Raw genomic sequence first — 27,948 nt, forward strand, 5'->3', positions numbered from 1 at the left:
ACAATCTTATCAACGTATAACTGGGCCAACATGTCGGAGCTATAAGTCTCCTTGATGGGTAAGAAATGTGCTGACTTAGTCAGTCTGTCAACTATAACCCATATTGTGTCATTTCCTTTCCTCGTCTTGGGTAACTTGGTAATAAAATCCAAAGTTACACATTCCCACTTCCATTCGGGAAGTTCGGGCTGTTGTAGCAAGCCTGGTGGCTTTTGATGCTCAGCCTTGACTTGCGCACAAGTTAAGCATTTTGCTACATAAGCGGCTACAGACTTTTTCAAGCCTATCCACCAATAATTTGCCTTTAGATCCTGATACATCTTATCAGCTCCAGGATAGACGGAGTATTTAGAATTATGGGCTTCCTGGAGAATGACATCTCTAAGTCCTCCGTAAATTGGAACCCATATTCGTCCGTTTAATCTTAAAATTCCGTCTTTGCTAAGAGTTAACTGCTCCTCAGTTACTCCTAACTTTTCTTTAGGATAGTTAGCTTCCAACACAGCTTCTCTCTGTGCAGCTAACAACCTTTCAATCAAATTATTCTTCACTTCAATGCTCTTGGCATTGATTCGGATGGGTTTCACCCTTTCCTTTCTACTCAGGGCATCAGCGACTACATTCGCCTTGCCGGGATGATATCTGATTTCACAATCATAATCATTTAAAGTTTCCATCCAACGGCGTTGCCTCATGTTTAGCTCCTTCTGATTAAACAGATGTTGAAGGCTCTTATGATCAGAATAGATCACAAACTTGATACCATACAGATAATGCCTCCACAGTTTTAGTGCGAACACAACGGCACCCAGCTCCAAGTCATGGGTGGTGTAATTCTTCTCGTGCACCTTTTACTGTCTCGAAGCATAGGCAATAACTTTGCCTTTCTACATGAGCACACATCCCATGCCAGTGTGTGATGCGCCGCAGTAAACTACGAACTCCTCGGTACCTTCAGGTAAAGTCAGCACAGGAGCGTTGCTCAGCTTTTGCTTCAGAATATCAAAGGACTCTTGCTGCTTAGGGCCCCAAACAAATTTTATCTTCTTCTTGGTCAGGGAAGTTAAGGGCGCAGCAATCCTTGAAAAATTTTCAATGAAACGCCTGTAATATCCTGCTAACCCCAGGAAACTACGAATCTCTGTAGGCGTCTTTGGCTCTTGCCAATTCATGACAGCTTCAACTTGGATACCACGTTCGCTGACAACGTGCCCTAGAAATTGGACTTCTCGTAGCCAGAATTCGCACTTGGAGAATTTGGCATAGAGTTTCTCATGATGTAGAAGTTTGAGAATACAGCGAAGGTGTTTCTCATGGTCAGCTTGGTTCTTCGAGTAGATAAGAATATCGTGGATGAAAACGATGACGAATTTGTCTAAGTACGGCTTGCAGAGGCGATTCGTGAGATCCATGAATGCAGCCGGTGCATTTGTGAGCCCAAAAGGCATCACTAGGAATTCGTAGTGACCGTAACGAGTCCTAAATGCGGTTTTATGTACGTCTTCATCTCTGACTTTCAGTTGATGGTAGCCTGACCTCATGTCAATCTTCGAGAAATAACTTGCCCCTTGTAACTGATCGAACAAATCGTCGATCCTCGGCAAGGGATATCTTTTCTTTATCGTGACCTTATTAAGCTCGCAATAATCGATGCACAGACGCATCGATTCGTCCTTCTTCTTAAAAAACAGGACAGGTGCTCCCCAGGGAGACGAACTAGGTTTGATGAAACCTTTAGCTAGCAGTTCATCCAGCTGGGTCCTCAACTCCTTCATTTCGGTTGGTGCTAGCCTGTAAGGTGCTCTAGCAATAGGTGCTGCTCCAGGGATGATATCAATCCTGAATTCCACTTGCCTATCTGGTGGCAAACCAGGTAGATCTTCAGGGAAAACTTCTGGATATTCCGAAATGACGGGAATGTCTTCTATCTTCGGTTCACCTGTGCCATGTAGATGACACAACCTTTCTTTAGACATTTTGAAGCCTTGAGCATAGTCACTTGCTCAGGAAATCCGTACTGGGTATCTCCCCGAATGGTAAGAGATTCACCAGACAGAGTCTTTATCACCACTTGCTTTCTGTTGCAGACGATTTGGGTCTGGTTGTGAGATAACCAGTCCATACCCAATACTAGGTCAAAACCGGCCAATTTAAAGGGAAGCAGAGATAGAGGAAAAGAGTGGTTCTTAATGGATATCACACATCCATCTAACACAGTGGAGACGGTTTCTAAGGTGCCATCTGCTAGCTCTACCTCATAATTCACATTTAAGGTTTTGACAGGCATATTCAGCAATTTGCCAAATTTATGATCTACGAAAGACTTATCAGCGCCCGAATCAAAAAGTACTCTTGCAAAGATATCATTTACGAGAAAAGTACCTGTGATCACGTTATCATCCAGCACTGCTTCTTTCGCCTCCATCCTGAAGACTCTTGCATTGGTCTTCTTGGCTTCTTCAGGCTTCTTGGCATATTTAGGGCAATTGCTTTTAATGTGCCCTTTCTCGTTGCAGCCGTAGCAGGTTGCATCCTTTATTTTCTTGCAATCCACGGTCTTGTGGTCCTTGGACTTGCACAACCCGCAAGCATACGACTTCGACTGAGTCTGCGAGTTTGATTCGAGCCTACACTTTCCAAAGTGATGTCTCTTGCAATTCTTGCACTTGGGCTTCTCACCAGACTGTTGCCCATCCTTCCTTGACTCTGACCCTCTCTTGTTATCACCGTTTCCACGGTGCTTCTTGCCCGACCTCCATGAAGTATCATCTTCACGCTTTCTTTTTTCAGCTTCTTTGTTCCTCAGCGATCTTTGTCGGACCGCATCCAGAGTGAGGGACAAAGAAATGTCAGCTACAGATCTAAAGGTCGCTGGCCGAGAGGCCTTCACGCTTGCCTTTATTTCGGGGGCTAACCCACCGATAAAACGAGCGATCCTCTTTGGCTCCGGGGTTACCAGATACGGAACCAACCGGGACATCGTGTTGAAGCTCGTTAGGTAAGCTTGACAGTCAAGGTTCGTCATAACCAACGATAGAAAGTCGGTCTCGATCTTTTCAACCTCATGTTGAGGGCAGTAATTCTCCTTGATGAGAGAAATGAATTCCTCCCATGTCATGCTGTATAGAACAGCCTTTCCCGAGGCCTGAACCAAAGACCTCCACCAAGCCAGGGCCTCGCCCTTAAATGATTGTGAAACAAACTTTACCACATCTTTCTCTGAGCACCCACTGATGTCCACCACGGTGTCCATCTCATCTAGCCACGTCATACAGTCAACCGCGCCCTTCTCCCCGGTGAAATCTCGGGGTTTACAAGATACAAAATACTTGTAGGTACAGCCCCTGGCGCGTGATGCATCAGTATACACTCTTTCTGGACGGACACTGTTTTCATTGGATGAGTGATTATCATCGTCCTTTTTGGGCTTAGACGGTGGTTTGCTGTGAGATTTTGAGTGAGTTTTCGGCTTTGGGTGTGGTTTGGATATGGTTTTGCTCCGAGATTCAGTATACTCCTCGTATTGTCGATCCAGGGCTGCCTTAACAGCATTGTCGACAAGAGCTTTCAATTTTGCGCCCGTCAAATGAACCTGGGCGTTATCGTATTCGTCTTCTTTCGAGTGACTATTCTCCCCACTAGGATCAGCCATGGTAACTTGAATCTGTTACAGAAGATAACGAAAAAATTTTATTTAGGAGTTTATTATGGAATTGTCTTTTATGGCAATTCATTAACCATGGTAAACAGAGACCATATCTGGTTAATTTGTTACTCACTTTTTATTTAGGATTTGAATATAACTTATCCTAATTACAAACAATTTTGTTAGTGGCATAAAAGCCTAGTCCCGAGGACGTTTTATAATATTAGCCGGGATTGCAGAGAATCGAGGCATGAAGGTTTGAACCGTAGTCCTTTTACTTTTTCTGACAGGGAGTCATAGACTACCACTGCCTTTTGTCTTATATGACAATAACTTTGGCCCGTAGGCATTACACCACTAACGGATGTTTAACAAATTTGGCCCGTAGGCACTACATCGCTAATGGATGTTTAATAAGTTTGGCCCGTAGGCACTACATCGCTAATGGATGTTTAATAAGCTTGGCCCGTAGGCACTACATCGCTAATGGATGTTTAATAAGTGATCATCTTTATTGACGATTTTAACCCATGATTTACAAATCATTAATTTGGGCTTTGGAATCCTTAAAAGGATTCTTATATAAGAATGACGCGTGCGATTTTAACGAATCACATCTGCCATGAACGTTAACATGATTACAGAGGTTAACAGGGAATCTGAATCTTTTAATCAGGTCTTACCATCTTGGCCGGATCTTATAAAGACACCTGGCTAGGTTTCACTCTTAAGATTCTTTATTTAGGCAGATTTAAATTTAAAAGGAATGATTTTGATTTATTTCATATATAGTAATAACAAAAAATGAAATTTGTAACATAGCATTCCATAAACTTCAAATATGATTACACGCTGCCCTAAACGGGACTTCTAAATAAATAATTACCTACGCAGAGGTTTATAGCAAACATATCCACGCAGGGACCAAATACAAGATAGATGTCCGCGTAGGGACTGAAATACGATAAATGTCCACGCGGGGACCAAATTGTAAATACAACAATACATAAGGAGACTAATGATCTCGTTTCTTCTTCCCTTTCAGTAGGTTTGCTAGGCCCTTGAGAAATCCACGATTACTCTTTCGTTCTTGTTCGAAGTCTCGTTCCACACGGTTTAAACGGTGGAGTATTTCTTCTTGCTCCGGTGGAGAAAAACGTGGCTGCTGCGACGGTTGTTGAACCGGAGGTCTAGGAGCTATTGGATACCCATGAGCTGAGTAATCTGGTCTCCAAGAGGTTCCATGAAGCGCATTATAATTAGCCGCTACCACATAAGGATCGGCATCATAGTTATAGTTGTAGTGCGTGTGAGTCGGCTGCTCGAACGGATTGTACCCCGTGGGAGCGCCGTACGCTGGTATCGGATTGTCATATCCGAATGGTGGCGGAGGTGGTGCAACTGGTGCAGAATTCACCTCTGCAGGGTGACCAGAAGGTTCCCCTAATTGTGGTTCTTCTTCAGGCACTGACGGAAAGTGACTCGCACTCGAGTGGCGAGGGGTGCTAAAATGGAATTCCCCTCCTCGGGTAGACATCCGTGCGCCTGATCTTCTACGCCTTGGCGGATCTGGAATTACTGGTTGAACCGGTGGCGGTGGCGGTGGCGTAACTGCCACGAACCGCGAATCCTCAGAAGGATCCTGTTGTTGCTGTTGGTCGTGAGGTGAGAAGTGATGTGAAGGTGTAAAGTACCAATTACATTGGTCAAACCTCGCCTGGTAGCTATCGGGACCTTGATAGGATGTTCCATGAAAGGATGACCCATCAGAAATCTCGATTGGATGATTGGGAGTACCCCTTGCAAGCTCGACGGGGTCTGTATCCTCGTCCATATCCACTGCATTATCTTCAGAAAAGTGATCCTCTGGTCCTAAAGGGTTATATCCTATTGGCTCCTGGACATAATCCGCCGGGTTAAACTGTCCTACGAAGAAAGGTGAAGGATCGCCATAAGAACGGTGTGAAGTTGATCGCTGAAGAGGTATAAAGGATGGTTGAGGGTTATTGGGATTGTTTTCCGAATCTGGTCCAAATGAATGACGGTATGAGGGTGTTGAGTTATGCGAGGTAGAATGTCTCGCAGGTTCAAAAAGGTTTCTTCTTCGTCTCTGTGGTTCCTCACTTCTTCTACTGGAAGGAGCTCGCATGTTCGAAGGTCCAGCCTCGTGATCATTGTGAGTAATGATCGTCCCTTTGCCTCTTCCTCCTCTTCCTCGTCTGATTGCAGGTGGCATATTTCATGCTTTCAAAACTTTAAATAACAATAAACAATAAAAAAAACAAACTGGAAAAACAAATTCGAATTTGTCCTATGTTCTTGTCTAGACTCAAGTATGTGCAAATTGTGTAACTGAGATTAAACACAAAGGCTAGTGTTTAATTCACTCAGTGTTGGCTCTGATACCAACCTGTCACACCCCGATTTCCACGTGTCTCACCGGTGGGCCCGGTGGGGGATTACCGTGACGTAGTTGGCAACAATATAGTTAAACCACACAATATAAATGAATGCACAGCGGAAGCATAAAGATAAATATATTTCAACATTAAGTGTAATATCAAGGTATCACCATTGTTGAAATAAAATCCACAGGGGATCAATAGTGATAACAAAAGTATTGTTCAACAGACTTCAGGCATCTTAAGCTTGCGAGACTTCTAATGATGCTAAGGAGAAATCCCAGCCAATTACGCATAGTACCTGCATTTAGTCTTTTTGGGAAAATACGTCAGTTTACACTGGTAAATACATTCAACTGACACTTTTGTAAAATGTTTAATAAAATTGGTTTAAATGCACAAGGCACAAACTCTTTATAACTTGGGATAATTTATAATTAAATCTTGTAAAGAATTACATGTTTACTATGCGTTCGGTCGCCCGGGTCGTGCCGGGTTAAAGTTTAATAGACACACCACATAGCATAAAACCGTGGCCGGAAAACCAACGGCTATACTTTTATAATTATGGACATAATGACGGGTGTACGCCTACACCCGAATGTCAAGGTCGTGGCCATTTCGTAAAATGCTGCCAAGGATATCCGGGACATGGTCATTAAGCCCCCAAAGGCGTAAAGCCAACAAAACAAATTTTTAAACGGGTCACATTGAAAATACCCAACTACTAATGAGTTGGGGTCAATTGCCCGACCAAGCGGTATTTTAAATATCGTAACCCAAGCCCGTATAACGGAAAATAAGTTAAAAGTATTTACCTTTGCAAGTATAAATCCTTAATCGAAATAAATTGCAGATAGCTTTTACTGGTCTCCTAATCTGGAACGAAGGTTTAAATTAACCTATTAGAATCCTAACGGGTCTTTAATTAAGCTTAAGCTTAGACCGGTAGTTTGAAAGATACGGTTCGTACGCACGATTAAGCGAAGACCGGATAGAATGTGATTTAAACCCGACAAGTTTGAAGACTTGTTCAATATGGGTTTATTATTCACATTCTGGATTTTGAGATAAAACCGTTAAGGTTTGACCCGTCTCGGCTAATTTATGTAAACTTGTTACATAACCCGAATCGTACGCGTAATAAGCGTGACAGGTATTCATGAGAGCTATAGACAGGTCTCCTAAGTTAATTATGCCTCAAATATGTTGTGACATCAGTAAGATGCCTTTCCTTATGCCCGAAACGTGTTTAAACACCAACTAGGCCCCGTAGGGGTATTTTGGTAATTTCACATAAGCCGAAAAGCTCAAAACTGGAGTCTGAGTTTATCAACCTTTGCTTACTGTTAAAATATTATAATTTGCTTCTTATATCAGTAGGTATCAACCCGGGTATGTCCAATATAATTTTGTCACATACTTTGCGTTAAAAACGCTTAATAAGGCGATTTAAGGCCAATTCCGGGTTCTATACTTAAATATGATATTTTTATATTTCCAGAAGGCTTAAAATAATCTATTTATCATATGTGATTAGTAGCAAAAGGTTTGAAGTTGTTTAGATATGAAAAACTCATTTTATGGTCCGTAAGGGCAAAACCGACAATTATCGGATTAAGCCTACGACTACTAGTTATGCTCAGTCTAAAATTAATTAAAAATATTTAAAAATCCCAAAATAATATATTACATCAGTGGGTATTAAGTTTGATACCAAAAAGTAGGCTTAACTAGGCTATACGCTAATTACGCCATTTTATTAACATAAAGCATTCATTTTGCGATAATGAGCATAACTCTTAATCTACAATTCAAATTGATGTAAAACTTTGCGTACACTTTTATATATCAGTAATTAAAGTTTCTACTCTTTTACATTTCCAAAAATCACGTTTTAAGGCAATAAGGGCATAATGGTCAACATATGGGTAATTAACGGAATCATGTATTTTAATTGGATAACTAATGATCCGAGGTGTATAATCACAGAGGGTTATACTAGCATGTAATCTGGTCCAAATAAGGCTCTACGGTATTTTTGAAACATACCACAACGGGTCAGAACTGAAAGTCCAAGTGAAAGTCAAACTATGTGACTTTCGGTTCCGAACCGGGTCCTTATAGTAAATTGTCGAGCTGAACATGTTTAGACATGTCCTTACACTAATTACCAAGTTATATTAATGATTAAACAGGTTATAAGTGTTCTACATTGTTAATCTTGCATAAATCGCATTTTAAACTTTCTGTTGACTTTTTAAGTACACGTTTGACTCGACTTTTGACCTAGTTAGAGTGGTGATCAAGGGGAACCCTTTTAAGGGTTTATTACCCACATAAATACCAACTTATAACTACTTTTAGTTCGAGATATGACTGAGCCATTGTTGACTAAGCTCGAAGTCAAACCGTAATTACGACGGTTTGATTTTTAGCTAAATAACTAAGCTAAACTCAATTTAGAAAGGATTAGAACACTTACTGAAGTCCTAAGCTTGACTAGGGCAAACTTGAGAGGAAGTTGAGCTCCAGAAGTGATCCTCAAATGCAGATGAAGGTGTGAGTAAACTTGTTGCACAATGTGGCCTTTTATAGGCAATGAAGATCATTAAGATCATCACAACAAGGTCTACAAGGGCTCCTTGATGATCAACAACTGTCCCATAGTGCTAGGAGATGATTATGGGTCGCCCATATCTTTGGAAAGATCCTTACATTAATGTTTTACCGTTTACAACAGCCAACAGCCAACTTTCTGTCGCTGGGGGTCGCTTACGGACCGTATGGCATGGCCCTTGCGGTCCGTAAGCCTATGGCGGAAACATTTTTACCCCTTCACCCCCTTACGGTCCGTAAGGCAGGGCCCTTACGGTCCGTAAGCGCTTAACAGAGGCAAAAAAAATTAACCTTTCAAGCATTGAATGGTCAACTTGCAATACATGTTTTTGAATCTGGGACAAGTCAGTATGAGGCCCTTTTTAACCCATGCTTGGTCAGATATCACAATGTATTACGGGCTTGCACAGGGATGAGGTTTATGAACAATTATTTGTATTGCATTATTTTCTTTAAGATCCAATATTAGCAAACTTGGACACTTTTGATTATTAGTAATTACCGGATTAAGATATATTAGATGCTTATTAATTTTTGCTTAGGGTCTTGGGATTTAAAATGACGAAGTCGCTCAAAGGTATAAAATTAACATGTCGACATATTCGAAAATCCTACCGTATATCTTTAATTAAATCCGGGTTTACAATACTTTTGTCGTATGCGACACGTGTCATTTATTTATTGGACACAAAATTTCGAGGTGTTACATCCTCACCCCCTTAAAATAAATCTCGACCCGAGATTTACTGAAACAAATAAGGGTATTTTTCTTTCATCGTGGATTCAACCTCCCACGTGAATTCGGGACCTCTACGGGCATCCACTTGACCTTAACAATGGGTACATGCTTCCTTCGAAGCTTCTTTACCTGTCGATCTTCAATCGACAAAGGTTTTTCCACAAATTTTACGCTCTCATCTATATGCACATTTGTATGTGGTATTACCAGTGATTCATCCGCGAAGCACTTCTTTAGATTGCAGATGTGGAACACATTGTGAATTCCATTGAGCTCTTCTGGCAAGTTTAACTTGTAGGCAACGGACCCGACACGTTCGATAACCTCGAAAGGTCCTATGTATCTCGGGCTTAGTTTGCCTTTCTTGCCGAAACGCATCACCCCCTTCCAGGGTGATACTTTAAGTAACACTTTTTCACCTACTTCGAAGTGAAAATCTTTACGCTTTGGATCTGCGTAACTCTTCTGCCTATCTCGGGCAGCTTTGAGATGGTCTCGAATCTGGACAATCTTGTCCGTCGTTTCGAAGACTATCTCTGGTCCTGATAATTGGACATCTCCAACTTCCGCCCAACAAACAGGCGATCTACACTTTCTACCATATAATGCCTCAAAGGGCGCAGCCTTAATGCTGGTATGGTAGCTATTGTTGTAGGAGAATTCGATTAGTGGTAAGTTCTTATCCCAACTACCACCCAAATCGATAGCACATGCACGTAGCATGTCTTCCAACGTTTGAATAGTACGCTCACTCTGACCGTCTGTCTAAGGATGGTAAGCCGTACTAAAATTCAAACGTGTGCCCAAAGATTGCTGGAAGCTTTTCCAGAAATGAGACGTGTATCTAGTATCTCGGTCTGAGATAATAGACACAGGTATGCCATGCAAGGCTACAATCTTATCAACGTATAACTGGGCCAACATGTCGGAGCTATAAGTCTCCTTGATGGGTAAGAAATGTGCTGACTTAGTCAGTCTGTCAACTATAACCCATATTGTGTCATTTCCTTTCCTCGTCTTGGGTAACTTGGTAATAAAATCCAAAGTTACACATTCCCACTTCCATTCGGGAAGTTCGGGCTGTTGTAGCAAGCCTGATGGCTTTTGATGCTCAGCCTTGACTTGCGTACAAGTTAAGCATTTTGCTACATAAGCGGCTACAGACTTTTTCAAGCCTATCCACCAATAATTTGCCTTTAGATCCTGATACATCTTATCAGCTCCAGGATGGACGGAGTATTTAGAATTATGGGCTTCCTGGAGAATGACATCTCTAAGTCCTCCGTAAATTGGAACCCATATTCGTCCGTTTAATCTTAAAATTCCGTCTTTGCTAAGAGTTAACTGCTCCTCAGTTACTCCTAACTTTTCTTTAGGATAGTTAGCTTCCAACACAGCTTCTCTCTGTGCAGCTAACAACCTTTCAATCAAATTATTCTTCACTTCAATGCTCTTGGCATTGATTCGGATGGGTTTCACCCTTTCCTTTCTACTCAGGGCATCAGCGACTACATTCGCCTTGCCGGGATGATATCTGATTTCACAATCATAATCATTTAAAGTCTCCATCCAACGGCGTTGCCTCATGTTTAGCTCCTTCTGATTAAACAGATGTTGAAGGCTCTTATGATCAGAATAGATCACAAACTTGATACCATACAGATAATGCCTCCACAGTTTTAGTGCGAACACAACGACACCCAGCTCCAAGTCATGGGTGGTGTAATTCATCTCGTGCACCTTTTACTGTCTCGAAGCATAGGCAATAACTTTGCCTTTCTGCATGAGCACACATCCCATGCCAGTGTGTGATGCGCCGCAGTAAACTACGAACTCCTCGGTACCTTCAGGTAAAGTCAGCACAGGAGCGTTGCTCAGCTTTTGCTTCAGAATATCAAAGGACTCTTGCTGCTTAGGGCCCCAAACAAATTTTATCTTCTTCTTGGTCAGGGAAGTTAAGGGCGCAACAATCCTTGAAAAATTTTCAATGAAACGCCTGTAATATCCTGCTAACCCCAGGAAACTACGAATCTCTGTAGGCGTCTTTGGCTCTTGCCAATTCATGACAGCTTCAACTTGGATACCACGTTCGCTGACAACGTGCCCTAGAAATTGGACTTCTCGTAGCCAGAATTCGCACTTGGAGAATTTGGCATAGAGTTTCTCATGATGTAGAAGTTTGAGAATACAACGAAGGTGTTTCTCATGGTCAGCTTGGTTCTTCGAGTAGATAAGAATATCGTGGATGAAAACGATGACGAATTTGTCTAAGTACGGCTTGCAAAGGCGATTCGTGAGATCCATGAACGCAGCCGGTGCATTTGTGAGCCCAAAAGGCATCACTAGGAATTCGTAGTGACCGTAATGAGTCCTAAATGCGGTTTTATGTACGTCTTCATCTCTGACTTTCAGTTGATGGTAGCCTGACCTCATGTCAATCTTCGAGAAATAACTTGCCCCTTGTAACTGATCGAACAAATCGTCGATCCTCGGCAAGGGATATCTATTCTTTATCGTGACCTTATTAAGCTCGCAATAATCGATGCACAGACGCATCGATTCGTCCTTCTTCTTAACAAACAGGACAGGTGCTCCCCAGGGAGACGAACTAGGTTTGATGAAACCTTTAGCTAGCAGTTCATCCAGCTGGGTCCTCAACTCCTTCATTTCGGTTGGTGCTAGCCTGTAAGGTGCTCTAGCAATAGGTGCTGCTTCAGGGATGATATCAATCCTGAATTCCACTTGCCTATCTGGTGGCAAAACAGGTAGATCTTCAGGGAAAACTTCTGGATATTCCGAAATGACGGGAATGTCTTCTATCTTCGGTTCACCTGTGCCATGTAGATGACACAACCTTTCTTTAGACATTTTGAAGCCTTGAGCATAGTCACTTGCTCAGGAAATCCGTACTGGGTATCTCCCCGAATGGTAAGCGATTCACCAGACAGAGTCTTTATCACCACTTGCTTTCTGTTGCAGACGATTTGGGTCTGGTTGTGAGCTAACCAGTCCATACCCAATACTAGGTCAAAACCGGCCAATTTAAAGGGAAGCAGAGATAGAGGAAAAGAGTGGTTCTTAATGGATATCACACATCCATCTAACATAGTGGAGACGGTTTCTAAGGTGCCATCTGCTAGCTCTACCTCATAATTCACATTTAAGGTTTTGACAGGCATATTCAGCAATTTGCCAAATTTATGATCTACGAAAGACTTATCAGCGCCTGAATCAAAAAGTACTCTTGCAAAGATATCATTTACGAGAAAAGTACCTGTGATCACGTTATCATCCAGCACTGCTTCTTTCGCCTCCATCCTGAAGACTCTTGCATTGGTCTTCTTGGCTTCTTCAGGCTTCTTGGCATATTTAGGGCAGTTGCTTTTAATGTGCCCTTTCTCGTTGCAGCCGTAGCAGGTTGCATCCTTTATTTTCTTGCAATCCACGGTCTTGTGGTCCTTGGACTTGCACAACCCGCAAGCATACGACTTCGACTGAGTCTGCGAGTTTGATTCGAGCCTACACTTTCCAAAGTGATGTCTCTTGCAATTCTTGCACTTGGGCTTCTCACCAGACTGTTGCCCTTCCTTCCTTGACTCTGACCCTCTCTTGTTATCACCGTTTCCACGGTGCTTCTTGCCCGACCTCCATGAAGTATCATCTTCACGCTTTCTCTTTTCAGCTTCTTTGTTCCTCAGCGATCTTTGTCGGACCACATCTAGAGTGAGGGACAAAGAAATGTCAGCTACAGATCTAAAGGTCGCTGGCCGAGAGGCCTTCACGCTTGCCTTTATTTCGGGGGCTAACCCACCGATAAAACGAGCGATCCTCTTTGGCTCCGGGGTTACCAGATACGAAACCAACCGGGACATCGTGTTGAAGCTCGTTAGGTAAGCTTGACAGTCAAGGTTCGTCATAACCAACGATAGAAAGTCGGTCTCGATCTTTTCAACCTCATGTTGAGGGCAGTAATTCTCCTTGATGAGAGAAATGAATTCCTCCCATGTCATGCTGTATAGAACAGCCTTTCCCGAGGCCTGAACCAAAGACCTCCACCAAGCCAGGGCTTCGCCCTTAAATGATTGTGAAACAAACTTTACCACATCTTTCTCTGTGCACCCACTGATGTCCACCACGGTGTCCATCTCATCTAGCCACGTCATACAGTCAACCGCGCCCTTCTCCCCGGTGAAATCTCGAGGTTTACAAGATACAAAATACTTGTAGGTACAGCCCCTGGCGCGTGATGCATCAGTATACACTCTTTCTGGACGGACACTGTTTTCATTGGATGAGTGATTATCATCGTCCTTTTTGGGCTTAGACGGTGGTTTGCTGTGAGATTTTGAGTGAGTTTTCGGCTTTGGGTGTGGTTTGGATATGGTTTTGCTCCGAGATTCAGTATACTCCTCGTATTGTCGATCCAGGGCTGCCTTAACAGCATTGTCGACAAGAGCTTTCAATTCTGCGCCCGTCAAATGAACCTGGGCGTTATCGTATTCGTCTTCTTTCGAGTGACTATTCTCCCCACTAGGATCAGCCATGGTAACTTGAATCTGTTACAGAAGATAACGAAAAAATTTTATTTAGGAGTTTATTATGGAATTGTCTTTTATGGCAATTCATTAACCATGGTAAACAGAGACCATATCTGGTTAATTTGTTACTCACTTTTTATTTAGGATTTGAATATAACTTATCCTAATTACAAACAATTTTGTTAGTGGCATAAAAGCCTAGTCCCGAGGACGTTTTATAATATTAGCCGGGATTGCAGAGAATCGAGGCATGAAGGTTTGAACCGTAGTCCTTTTACTTTTTCTGACAGGGAGTCATAGACTACCACTGCCTTTTGTCTTATATGACAATAATTTTGGCCCGTAGGCATTACACCACTAACGGATGTTTAACAAATTTGGCCCGTAGGCACTACATCGCTAATGGATGTTTAATAAGTTTGGCCCGTAGGCACTACATCGCTAATGGATGTTTAATAAGTTTGGCCCGTAGGCACTACATCGCTAATGGATGTTTAATAAGCTTGGCCCGTAGGCACTACATCGCTAATGGATGTTTAATAAGTGATCATCTTTATTGACGATTTTAACCCATGATTTACAAATCATTAATTTGGGCTTTGGAATCCTTAAAAGGATTCTTATATAAGAATGACGCGTGCGATTTTAACGAATCACATCTGCCATGAACGTTAACATGATTACAGAGGTTAACAGGGAATCTGAATCTTTTAATCAGGTCTTACCATCTTGGCCGGATCTTATAAAGACACCTGGCTAGGTTTCACTCTTAAGATTCTTTATTTAGGCAGATTTAAATTTAAAAGGAATGATTTTGATTTATTTCATATATAGTAATAACAAAAAATGAAATTTGTAACATAGCATTCCATAAACTTCAAATATGATTACACGCTGCCCTAAACGGGACTTTTAAATAAATAATTACCTACGCAGAGGTTTATGGCAAACATATCCACGCAGGGACCAAATACAAGATAGATGTCCGCGTAGGGACTAAAAGATAGTCCACGTAGGGACTGAAATACGATAAATGTCCACGCGGGGACCAAATTGTAAATACAACAATACATAAGGAGACTAATGATCTCGTTTCTTCCTCCCTTTCAGTAGGTTTGCTAGGCCCTTGAGAAATCCACGATTACTCTTTCGTTCTTGTTCGAAGTCTCGTTCCACACGGTTTAAACGGTGGAGTATTTCTTCTTGCTCCGGTGGAGAAAAACGTGGCTGTTGCGACGGTTGTTGAACCGGAGGTCTAGGAGGTATTCGATACCCATGAGCTGAGTAATCTGGTCTCCAAGAGGTTCTATGAAGCGCATTATAATTAGCCGCTACCACATAAGGATCGGCATCATAGTTATAGTTGTAGTGCGTGTGAGTCGGCTGCTCGAACGGATTGTACGCCGTGGGAGCGCCGTACGCTGGTATCGGATTGTCATATCCGAATGGTGGCGGAGGTGGTGCAACTGGTGCAGAATTCACCTCTGCAGGGTGACCAGAAGGTTCCCCTAATTGTGGTTCTTCTTCAGGCACTGACGGAAAGTGACTCGCACTCGAGTGGCGAGGGGTGCTAAAATGGAATTCCCCTCCTCGGGTAGACATCCGTGCGCCTGATCTTCTACGCGTTGGCGGATCTGGAATTACTGGTTGAACCGGTGGCGGTGGCGTAACTGCCACGAACCGCGAATCCTCAGAAGGATCCTGTTGTTGCTGTTGGTCGTGAGGTGAGAAGTGATGTGAAGGTGTAAAGTACCAATTACATTGGTCAAACCTCGCCTGGTAGCTGTCGGGACCTTGATAGGATGTTCCATGAAAGGATGACCCATCAGAAATCTCGATTGGATGATTGGGAGTACCCCTTGCAAGCTCGACGGGGTCTGTATCCTCGTCCATATCCACTGCATTATCTTCAGAAAAGTGATCCTCTGGTCCTAAAGGGTTATACCCTATTGGCTCCTGGACATAATCCGCCGGGTTAAACTGTCCTACGAAGAAAGGTGAAGGATCGCCATAAGAACGGTGTGAAGCTGATCGCTGAAGAGGTATAAAGGATGGTTGAGGGTTATTGGGATTGTTTTCCGAATCTGGTCCAAATGAATGACGGTATGAGGGTGTTGAGCTATGCGAGGTAGAATGTCTCGCAGGTTCAAAAAGGTTTCTTCTTCGTCTCTGTGGTTCCTCACTTCTTCTACTGGAAGGAGCTCGCATGTTCGAAGGTCCAGCCTCGTGATCATTGTGAGTAATGATCGTCCCTTTGCCTCTTCCTCCTCTTCCTCGTCTGATTGCAGGTGGCATATTTCATGCTTTCAAAACTTTAAATAACAATAAACAATAAAAAAAACAAACTGGAAAAACAAATTCGAATTTGTCCTATGTTCTTGTCTAGACTCAAGTATGTGCAAATTGTGTAACTGAGATTAAACACAAAGGCTAGTGTTTAATTCACTCAGTGTTGGCTCTGATACCAACCTGTCACACCCCGATTTCCAGGTGTCTCACCGGTGGGCCCGGTGGGGGATTACCGTGACGTAGTTGGCAACAATATAGTAAAACCACACAATATAAATGAATGCACAGCGGAAGCATAAAGATAAATATATTTCAACATTAAGTGTAATATCAAGGTATCACCATTGTTGAAATAAAATCCAAAGGGGATCAATAGTGATAACAAAAGTATTGTTCAACAGACTTCAGGCATCTTAAGCTTGCGAGACTTCTAATGATGCTAAGGAGAAATCCCAGCCAATTACGCATAGTACCTGCATTTAGTCTTTTTGGGAAAATACGTCAGTTTACACTGGTAAATACATTCAACTGACACTTTTGTAAAATGTTTAATAAAATTGGTTTAAATGCACAAGGCACAAACTCTTTATAACTTGGGATAATTTATAATTAAATCTTGTAAAGAATTACATGTTTACTATGCGTTCGGTCGCCCGGGTCGTGCCGGGTTAAAGTTTAATAGACACACCACATAGCATAAAACCGTGGCGGGAAAACCAACGGCTATACTTTTATAATTATGGACATAATGCCGGGTGTACGCCTACACCCGGATGTCAAGGTCGTGGCCATTTCGTAAAATGCTGCCAAGGATATCCGGGACATGGTCATTAAGCCCCCAAAGGCGTAAAGCCAACAAAACAAATTTTTAAACGGGTCACATTGATAATACCCAACTACTAATGAGTTGGGGTCAATTGCCCGACCAAGCGGTATTTTAAATACCGTAACCCAAGCCCGTATAACGGAAAATAAGTTAAAAGTATTTACCTTTGCAAGTATAAATCCTTAATCGAAATAAATTGCAGATAGCTTTTACTGGTCTCCTAATCTGGAACGAAGGTTTAAATTAACCTATTAGAATCCTAACGGGTCTTTAATTAAGCTTAAGCTTAGACCGATAGTTTGAAAGATACGGTTCGTACGCACGATTAAGCGAAGACCGGATAGAATGTGATTTAAACCCGACAAGTTTGAAGACTTGTTCAATATGGGTTTATTATTCACATTCTGGATTTTGAGATAAAACCGCTAAGGTTTGACCCGTCTCGGCTAATTTATGTAAACTTGTTACATAACCCGAATCGTACGCGTAATAAGCGTGACAGGTATTCATGAGAGCTATAGACAGGTCTCCTAAGTTAATTATGCCTCAAATATGTTGTGACATCAGTAAGATGCCTTTCCTTATGCCCGAAACGTGTTTAAACACCAACTAGGCCCCGTAGGGGTATTTTGGTAATTTCACATAAGCCGAAAAGCTCAAAACTGGAGTCTGAGTTTATCAACCTTTTCTTACTGTTAAAATATCATAATTTGCTTCTTATATCAGTAGGTATCAACCCGGGTATGTCCAATATAATTTTGTCACATACTTTGCGTTAAAAACGCTTAATAAGGCGATTTAAGGCCAATTCCGGGTTCTATACTTAAATATAATATTTTTATATTTCCAGAAGGCTTAAAATAATCTATTTATCATATGTGATTAGTAGCAAAAGGTTTGAAGTTGTTTAGATATGAAAAACTCATTTTATGGTCCGTAAGGGCAAAACCGACAATTATCGGATTAAGCCTACGACTACTAGTTATGCTCAGTCTAAAATTAATTAAAAATATTTAAAAATCCCAAAATAATATATTACATCAGTGGGTATTAAGTTTGATACCAAAAAGTAGGCTTAACTAGGCTATACGCTAATTACGCCATTTTATTAACATAAAGCATTCATTTTTGCGATAATGAGCATAACTTTTAATCTACAATTCAAATTGATGTAAAACTTTGCGTACACGTTTATATATCAGTAATTAAAGTTTCTACTCTTTTACATTTCCAAAAATCACGTTTTAAGGCAATAAGGGCATAATGGTCAACATATGGGTAATTAACGGAATCATGTATTTTAATTGGATAACTAATGATCCGAGGTGTATAATCATAGAGGGTTATACTAGCATGTAATCTGGTCCAAATAAGGCTCTACGGTATTTTTGAAACATACCACAACGGGTCAGAACTGAAAGTCCAAGTGAAAGTCAAACTATGTGACTTTCGGTTCCGAACCGGGTCCTTATAGTAAATTGTCGAGCTGAACATGTTTAGACATGTCCTTACACTAATTACCAAGTTATATTAATGATTAAACAGGTTATAAGTGTTCTACATTGTTAATCTTGCATAAATCGCATTTTAAACTTTCTGTTGACTTTTTAAGTACACGTTTGACTCGACTTTTGACCTAGTTAGAGTGGTGATCAGGGGGAACCCTTTTAAGGGTTTATTACCCACATAAATACCAACTTATAACTACTTTTAGTTCGAGATATGACTGAGCCATTGTTGACTAAGCTCGAAGTCAAACCGTAATTACGACGGTTTGATTTTTAGCTAAATAACTAAGCTAAACTCAATTTAGAAAGCATTAGAACACTTACTGAAGTCCTAAGCTTGACTAGGGCAAACTTGAGAGGAAGTTGAGCTCCAGAAGTGATCCTCAAATGCAGATGAAGGTGTGAGTAAACTTGTTGCACAATGTGGCCTTTTATAGGCAATGAAGATCATTAAGATCATCACAACAAGGTCTACAAGGGCTCCTTGATGATCAACAACTGTCCCATAGTGCTAGGAGATGATTAGGGGTCGCCCATATCTTTGGAAAGATCCTTACATTAATGTTTTACCGTTTACAACAGCCAACAGCCAACTTTCTGTCGCTGGGCGTCGCTTACGGACCGTATGGCATGGCCCTTGCGGTCCGTAAGCCTATGGCGGAAACATTTTTACCCCTTCACCCCCTTACGGTCCGTAAGGCAGGGCCCTTACGGTCCGTAAGCGCTTAACAGAGGCAAAAAAAATTAACCTTTCAAGCATTGAATGGTCAACTTGCAATACATGTTTTTGAATCTGGGACAAGTCAGTATGAGGCCCTTTTTAACCCATGCTTGGTCAGATATCACAATGTATTATGGGCTTGCACACGGATGAGGTTTATGAACAATTATTTGTATTGCATTATTTTCTTTAAGATCCAATATTAGCAAACTTGGACACTTTTGATTATTAGTAATTACCGGATTAAGATATATTAGATGCTTATTAATTTTTGCTTAGGGTCTTGGGATTTAAAATGACGAAGTCGCTCAGAGGTATAAAATTAACATGTCGACATATTCGAAAATCCTACCGTATATCTTTAATTAAATCCGGGTTTACATTACTTTTGTCGTATGTGACACGTGTCATTTATTTATTGGACACAAAATTTCGAGGTGTTACACATTACAAAGCGGCCTGATTACAAGATAACCGAACAATACCAAAGGAGTATACATCCGGGGAGAGACCAAGTGGTGATCTCTCCCCAAGGTCTAAAACCTTCAACCAAACTTCTCTGTGAACTCTCTCACTCTCTCACCCTTTGCAAATGACTAAGGGTTGATATTTATAGCCACACCCCCTTGTCTAGCAAACACACATGGTCAAACAAATAACCCTCTCGTTTGACCACTTCAAACAAGCAGGTCAATACATGTTCGTTTGACTGTTTCACTAAATATTACATAATCAGCAAAAAATAATTCGAATCTATTCGAACAGCCTCGGACACAAAAACTGCACCAACAAATTCCCCCTTGTCCGTTGCTGTCGAATGCTGAAAATGCTACTGCAATCGATCTTCAGTCAAGTATTTGTTGATGTCATCTTCTCTGTGTTAGCAAATTCCCTCTTGACCGATAACCAAGGTAAGTAGTATCTTCACTTGAATCTTCATACCAAACCCTTGAAGCTTCTCGTATAACATTTCCCTCTCAAAGTACGCGTATCCGGTTGGGTGTTGTGCAATTTCCTCGCAAGGCTAAATTGACTGATCTTCTGCTGATCTTCTAATACTTCAACCGGCATTTGATAAGGGTTCCATTCTTTTAAAAATCTGCATCAAGTCCTGATCTTGTTATAAGAACTCCATTTCATTCAAGCATACTACATTGGTAGAGTTTTCTGGTGAACTGTCTTCTGTAAACCATCTTTGTGGAATCGACCAAGTAATGCACTTTGATCATCAGCATCAACACTCAGGAAGTCAGCTAGACCGAGTATATCACTTGCAAGCTCAACCAGCATGCTTAGTTAAACTACATCTAGAGCTCATCGTCTCGCCTTTGTGAAGTTGACCAAGTAATGCACTACGGATCTTCAGCATCAGTACTCAGGATGTCAGCTTGACCAAGTACATCATTTGAGAACTCAACGAATTTAATTACACCCAGATCCCTGTAAAATCTCATAAAGATTCCCCATGTCTTCAGTGAATAGCGCTTTGAAACTACTGTAGACTTTAGATACCTGTATGTTTCCGTGCAAAACCCTTCAGGCTGGCTGGAGAATTAATTAAAATCCTCAAATATGTGTCTGTGCAAAACATTCCACGCAGAACCTTTGGTATCACTAGAAAAACACAAACTCCACCACCTGTGATTGCGTTTAGAAATTTACCGAAGAAATTCCAAAACATATGAAAATTTTTATCCCCCCCCCCCATTTCTTTGGTAAAATCTCTAAACCTTGACAAATTCCCTCCACTGAGCAGAATCTTTCAGATGTTCTTGGTTTTTCTAAAATCACGAAAGCGACTTTCTTCTTTGCATATTCTAGTTGATAACGAAAGTCCCCTAGCCCCGTAGGATCCGACTTGTACCCCCCCCCCCCCCAAAGTTCTGCTAACACCTAATCCGAAAACTTCCATCATAGGCATAACTCTTCGACTTTGTGAACTCGTTAGGACCGTTCTTGGCTCTCTAGGTTCCTTCAATAGTTACCAAATGCGAGAATATGACAATAAACAAAATTCTTTCGAGCATGTACGAACACACATAATAAAACAAATTTTTACGTACGGAAAAAAATATACCGTTTTTGGCCCATAATAGTCACGTCACTAATTTTGACATTTGCACTGGTAACCGTGACTACCCCACGTTTAACAAAAAAAATCAAGTTTTCATCATGCCTCATCATTCCGCGCACTCCCGAACCCATACGAATTTGGCGTTGAAAAATAGATAAACTTTACGAACACCCGACCCCAACTTTGCAAATCGCGAGTAGAAACAAGTCCATGACTCCATGTCTCATTTAAACATTTAAAACCATGATTTTAAATTCCAAACCATGATTTTAAATGAAGGAGTAGAACCGGCCCAATCACTAAACTGAGCCCAAAACCAGTTAAGCCCAAAGTTTTATAATGATCGTCCACTAACTGAATTCCCCTCACGAAAAATATAAAGGAATCAGCGCAATGTTACTACAGTAGATAATTAGGTCCAACTAGGATTTATAAGGCCCAAATAGAAATTGTCAAAACAAGTAGGCCCAAATAAAGTTGCCACCATGCATATACAGACCATTTCATTTGAAAGCATCTAACAGAGCCCAAAGGTCAAACACCCTAAAATTTTCTTCAGCCGCTAACATTATCTGTCTGACTCTTCTTCTTTGATACAATAAGATCAGACATCATCAGACATCCTCCATCGTTAACCACAGCCCATCGTTTTCTTAGCTCATGCAAACCCTAGCCTCCATCAAACAACTCCAGCCGACAAATGTAATCAGACATTCAATTCCCACTTCTCACCGGAAATCATGTCCGCCACACGGCCGTTAACCGCCGTCAATATCTCATTCTCTCTCTTCAAAGAAACATCAGCAATTTGTACAGCCGCTAATAAACATCATCTACCCTTGCTCACGAAGACTCTTCCACCAGCGAAGACTTAATTGGGTTTCTTTGTTGCAGAACCAGAACCCACTACGAACAATTCGACGAACCTTTAATCTGGGCCGACGAACAATAGGGCTGACGAAGAGTTCAATCCGACGAAGAATCCATGCCGGCGAAGACTGGGCCGACGAACAGTGAAGACTATCCAACTAAAACCTAGGAACCATCAATGATTGCTAGACGAAGACTGGGCCGGCGAACACTTATCATGAAGAGTCATTCTTTACTCTTCGTCGGAATCAACAGGGACGGACATTGAAGTCTTCGTGGGTGTACAGACATGGACGAACACCTTGAGTCTTCGTCAAAGGAGACTCTTCGTCACATGAGTCTTCGTCCAATGGAGGTTCGTGGCATTGATTCTTCGTTAGTAGCCATTGTTCGTTAACATGTCATCATGGACAAACAATCATTCTTCGTAACAGGTACTCTTCGTTGCATGAGTCTTCTTCACATGAGTCTTCGTCCCAAGCATTGAGTGTTCGTGATATGAAGTCTTCGTGGCTTGGAGAGTTCGCCACAAAGGAGACTCTTCGCCGGGAATGTTCGTGGTTCACTTTTGGGAAGCCCTAGTTTCTCTTCAAGCAGCCGCCACACTCTCAAAAACACAGGAACCTGTGTTTGCAGATCTGATGAAGAACCTTCAAATGATGATGAAAAACTTGATTTTCTGGTGTGAAACAGCAAACCCAACCTTCGGTATGAACCGATTCATCTCAGACCCATGTATATGATCTAAACCTGGGTTTTTCTTTATGTTTCCACTGTTTTACATTTTAAACAAAAATCACAAAAATCACAGATCTAGAGCATATGTGACTTAGCAAACTGTTAGATTCACTAAATCGGGCACCATGGCTCTGATACCAATTGTAGGTTCGTGATTCCGGACCGAAACCGTAATTAGTGAGTGATTATGTTCAAGACGGGAGAGATTAGAGATAAACAAACAACTTCTTTGTATTAATCCGGTAGTATAACATTACAAAGCGGCCTGATTACAAGATAACCGAACTATACCAAAGGAGTATACATCCGGGGAGAGACCAAGTGGTGATCTCTCCCCAAGGTCTAAAACCTTCAAATGACTAAGGGTTGCTATTTGTAGCCACACCCCCTTGTCTAGAAAACACACATGGTCAAAAAAATAACCCTCTAATTTGACCACTTCAAACGAGCGGGTCAATACACGTTCGTTTGAGCATTTCACTAACTATTACATAATTAGTATAAAATAATTCTAATCTATTCGAACAACATCGGACACAAAAACTGCACCAACACTTCATTGAAACCAAACAATACAAGTATGTGGTTCACATAACATGATATGCGTTTTTGTAAATTGGATAGAAAGTTTTTCTTTATTGTTTAGGGATCATTTGCCTTGGATATGATGGTTGATGCAAATATACCTCAAGGTGCCATATTCCATTACAACGTCATAGAAGATAAAGATTTACAAAAAAATTTGCCTCGCAGCTGATGGCTAGAAGAAAGTTTTTGATGATGTTCCGAGAAGAATTAGAGCAAAGCTATAACAAGGGTAACTTCAACTAAACCTGTTGTGTGACAATCGGTAATTTACGGATCTTAATTACGTGATTAATAGATAATTAATGCGATAATAAATAGTTTTTACAGCGCGAATTAACTTAATTAGGCCTTTGAAGTGCCTAGGAACGTCTATCCGACTTTACAGTGCGCGAACGGTGATTTGCGGAGAAACATGCTAAACGTTAAACGACAACGAACTGATACCGTACGAAATACTGACAACGCCGATAAATACGGATGTCCTGCGAATATTCTATATTCATAAAATTAATTTTTGTGACTTTATTGGACTTCCGAACGTCACAAAACGCAGACGCAAACGAAAAACGTGGAAACGGTAACGCACCGACAATCAACGACGAAACTGACGCTCCGGACTCGAACTTCGTCTCGATAATAATATATTTTTATATATTTAGCTTCGTTGTTAAATTTTAATATAAGTAGTTGAAATCGGATCGGAAAACGAATTAGAAACGGGAACGAGGTAATTCTTCGCGATTTTTACAACCGACTAACGAGAGCGTCTAATATCGAATACCGATATTGTTTTTATATATATATATAAAATTTTTATTATAACTCACGATATTTTTATGATGATCGGGTTATGATAACGGGTCTCGTAGGAACGAGCGGGCTAATTAAAACGCGTGATGTGGGCTTGTGGGCCTTGGGCCAAGCCCAAAGCCCATTTAACAAGACCCTAGTTATAATTATAAAAGGGACTATACCCTATTGATGTTACATTTGTGCAGACAACAAAAACCAAAACCACACACACGATCAGAACAACACACCCTCACCCCCATCGTTCTCTTTCTCTCTCGACTGAACTCTAGCAACCGGAGCAGAATCCGGCCGTCCGGTGCCGGTTTCCGGCCAAATCACACACATAAGCACTCATGTCTCATCATCTCTTCACACACCCCCCTTCGATCGGCAAAGCTGAAGACCACCACCACAGTCCGGTGGTGGTGCGGCGGTGCTACAGTAAGAAACAGAGAGAGAGACTGAAAGAGAGAGAGAAAAATCGGCGGTCGGTTCGATGATCCGGCGGTCGATGCATTTACCCGGTGGTCGACAACGAAGTCCGGCGGCCTTGTTCGGTCCGTCGGGTTTCACAGCGATGGTGGTGAGCGACGGTGGGAGTATCGGAGGGGAAAGAGGCGGAACAGAGGTGACGGTTCGGTGGTCACCAACTCGGACCGACGGTCACCGTCTTGGTTCGGCGGTCCTTGCTTTGGTCCGATGGGTTTTCTGTTTGGGAGTCCCGGGTTGGGTCAGATTTGTGACAGGTTTGTCGGGTGACGTTGTGGTTCGGGTCTCGGGTCACAGTTGGGTTCGGGTCAAACGCGGTCAACACCGGAGCAACACGGGTCAGCTGGTCAAAGGCAGTCGAACTCGATCAGACTCAGTTTTGGAGCGGTTCGGTTTGTGGTTCGGGTTGACTCGGTCAAACTGAGTCGACTCGGTCAGACCTGGTCAACTCGCTGAGTCAACTCGGTCAACTCAATCGGTCAACTCAGCGTGCCGACACGAAGATTCGGTAAAGATTTACGGCGCGACTATTTTTGTTATTTTTATTACTTTATTACTCACGTGAAACGAGCTCGAACCAGTTAATTATAGCTTACGTTTAATATATTTTGACAGTTACATATATATTGTTTGAACTTGGTTGAATTTTGATAAACATATCGACACTTGATTGTCGGGAGCGTCCAAAAACAGAGGAAACTCTGTCCGATTTTCGTCAAAATATATATATTTTATAGCCGCAACTCAAGTAAAAATTTTCGCGACTCAAATGAAGTTTATAAACTAAATATGATAGTATATTTATTTTGACAACGTACAAGATTTCGAAACTGCTACTCGTATGAGATAAATGTAACGCTTATAGTTATTTCTAAACATCAATATTTCCGAGCGTTTTTACAAACAAATATAGTGTTATATTTATTTCAAACGACCCAAAATTCGGAAATATTTTATAAGGTAAATATAAAGTTTTATATTTATTCCCAATATCAAATTGTATGAATTCGTTTTTACAAAAATAAGTATATTTTATATATTTATTTCTAGTAGCCAACAATAACGGATTCTTTTATAAAAATAAACATAGTTTTATGTTTAACATCAAGCGACTCATATTTATTTATAATTAAAATAAATATGAATATATATTTATTTTCAAACACAAGCAACTTGATGATGCTTCTATACAATAAATATGGTTTATATTTATTTCAAACGCCTAAACGGCATATACGTATATTTTTGACAAATATACACAAGACGTGATATATATATAATACAAGTTATTATATATTATTTTCATACGAAACACGATATATGATACGAGTTTGTTATATGATATTTTCATAGAAATATTCTTTTATACACGTACGACATCTCGAGACGACTAACGCGCTCTTAACAATATATTTATATATTTTTATATAAATATTTATTTATTTTAAATCTCTCGAGAATCAAGCCTTTTCAAGACTTGCCAATTATTAACGACATTAAGCGAAACTAAACATGTATAACCTAATCATTTTTTTACAAGTTAATAACTTACCGTCGAATCGTTCGACTAACGATTCGGTAGAGCTCGGTGGCACGTAGTTTAGTTACTGCGTTTATTTAGAACGTATTAGACATTCCGTGTTAGGACTATTGTAGATTGCATGCTAGCGAGTCTCTTCTTGGAAACGACACCACAAAGTCGTAAATAGCTAGCTTTGCACATGGAAATTCAGGTGAGTTCATAACCCCCACTTTTTACTGTTTACGTTTTTGTAAATGTTTTCGGGGTGGAAAGACATGCACGTTTTGCAAAAACATACAAAGTTTTGGAACAAATGCAAAACTCGTATTTCTAAATCATATTACGAAGGGATTTCGAGAAACTCAAATGATTTACGAAAGGTTTATACTAAACATACCGGTTTTTACAAAACAAATGCGTATTATCGAAAGGTGAATGATTTTCATGACTAGGGATGAGATCATCTGGTGATAAGATTGAGGAAGGATCAGTCTTAGAGACTGAGGGAGGATCAGTCTTAGAGACTGGGGTAAAATACATGTACAATGATTATAGACACTTACAGACATTTTTATACATGGTATGGTTAGGGGAAGGAGGTTTACTACTTAGATCATGTGAGTGGGTAGGCAGAAACTTGAGGCCTTTAATCCTCAGGGTAGGACCGAGGGACAGGAGCGGTAGATCTATCTGGGTGTAGCGAGCCCAGCCCCAGGCCCAACAGTACGGACCTCGGGGTGACTTTGTGCCCGACGCATAAATCTACTAGGTTTGAGTCTTCCTACTTGCACTTCACACATACCATTGGCTTTGCAAACCATTGGTGATCTCTTTTTTTTTTTTCCTTATTGCTACATACCAGGGACATATATACTTACGAAACTACTTGTTCATACAAATTAAATACCATGTTTTATACAAAATTCAAAGCATAAGATTATGCGGGTATGGAGTCAAAGTCAGGGTGGGCATTGGCGGTTATGCGAACATTACAAATACAAGACTTTACAAATACATGGTTTTCATGAACATACTGTGTTACAAACACAACGTTTCCATATAACTTGGCAAGAAAATGACTTTTGATTCGTTTTCTCAATACTATTTCAAAAACCGGTTATTACAAAGATTTATTTCAAATCTTTCTCAACTCAAAAGGTTTATTTCAAATCTTTCACAACTCAAAAGATTTATTTCAAATCTTTTACAAACAAACTATGGACTCGCTCAACTTTATGTTGACTTTTTTTTCGCATGTTTCTTTTTCAGGTTGCTTTTCAAAGTCAAGGCATGGTTGGAATAGGAGGACCATTGGAGACTCGAGTACTTAGTGGGCATTCAGTTTCTAGAAAGACTTTGCTTATTTGCTTCCGCTGTGCAATGAACATACCAGTCCAGTCACGCCAGCTCTGATAATTTCGGGGTGTGACATGTTGTGCATCATGGCAATATTATTTTAAGCGGTTGAAAAGTAATGAAATTGTATTACAAGTCCGTAGAAGAGTTACTATATCATAACAACATACTTCATGTATTATTTCGAGTTAATTGCCCGGATAGTTCATGTGGTTTGCCATCTTTTCATCT

General features: G+C 41.0%; 1 long non-coding RNA gene across 1 annotated transcript; it reads left to right on the forward strand.

Annotated features, from left to right (window-relative positions):
- Window positions 1–24,555: 24,555 nt before the first annotated feature.
- LOC118488484 lies at window positions 24,556–27,929 on the forward strand. The gene is made up of 2 exons (XR_004884997.1): window positions 24,556–25,347; window positions 27,631–27,929. It is a non-coding gene; the product is annotated as an uncharacterized LOC118488484 (long non-coding RNA).
- Window positions 27,930–27,948: the final 19 nt, after the last annotated feature.

The sequence above is a fragment of the Helianthus annuus genome, chromosome 16, assembly GCF_002127325.2.
Source record: "Helianthus annuus cultivar XRQ/B chromosome 16, HanXRQr2.0-SUNRISE, whole genome shotgun sequence".
Lineage (NCBI taxonomy): Eukaryota > Viridiplantae > Streptophyta > Magnoliopsida > Asterales > Asteraceae > Helianthus > Helianthus annuus.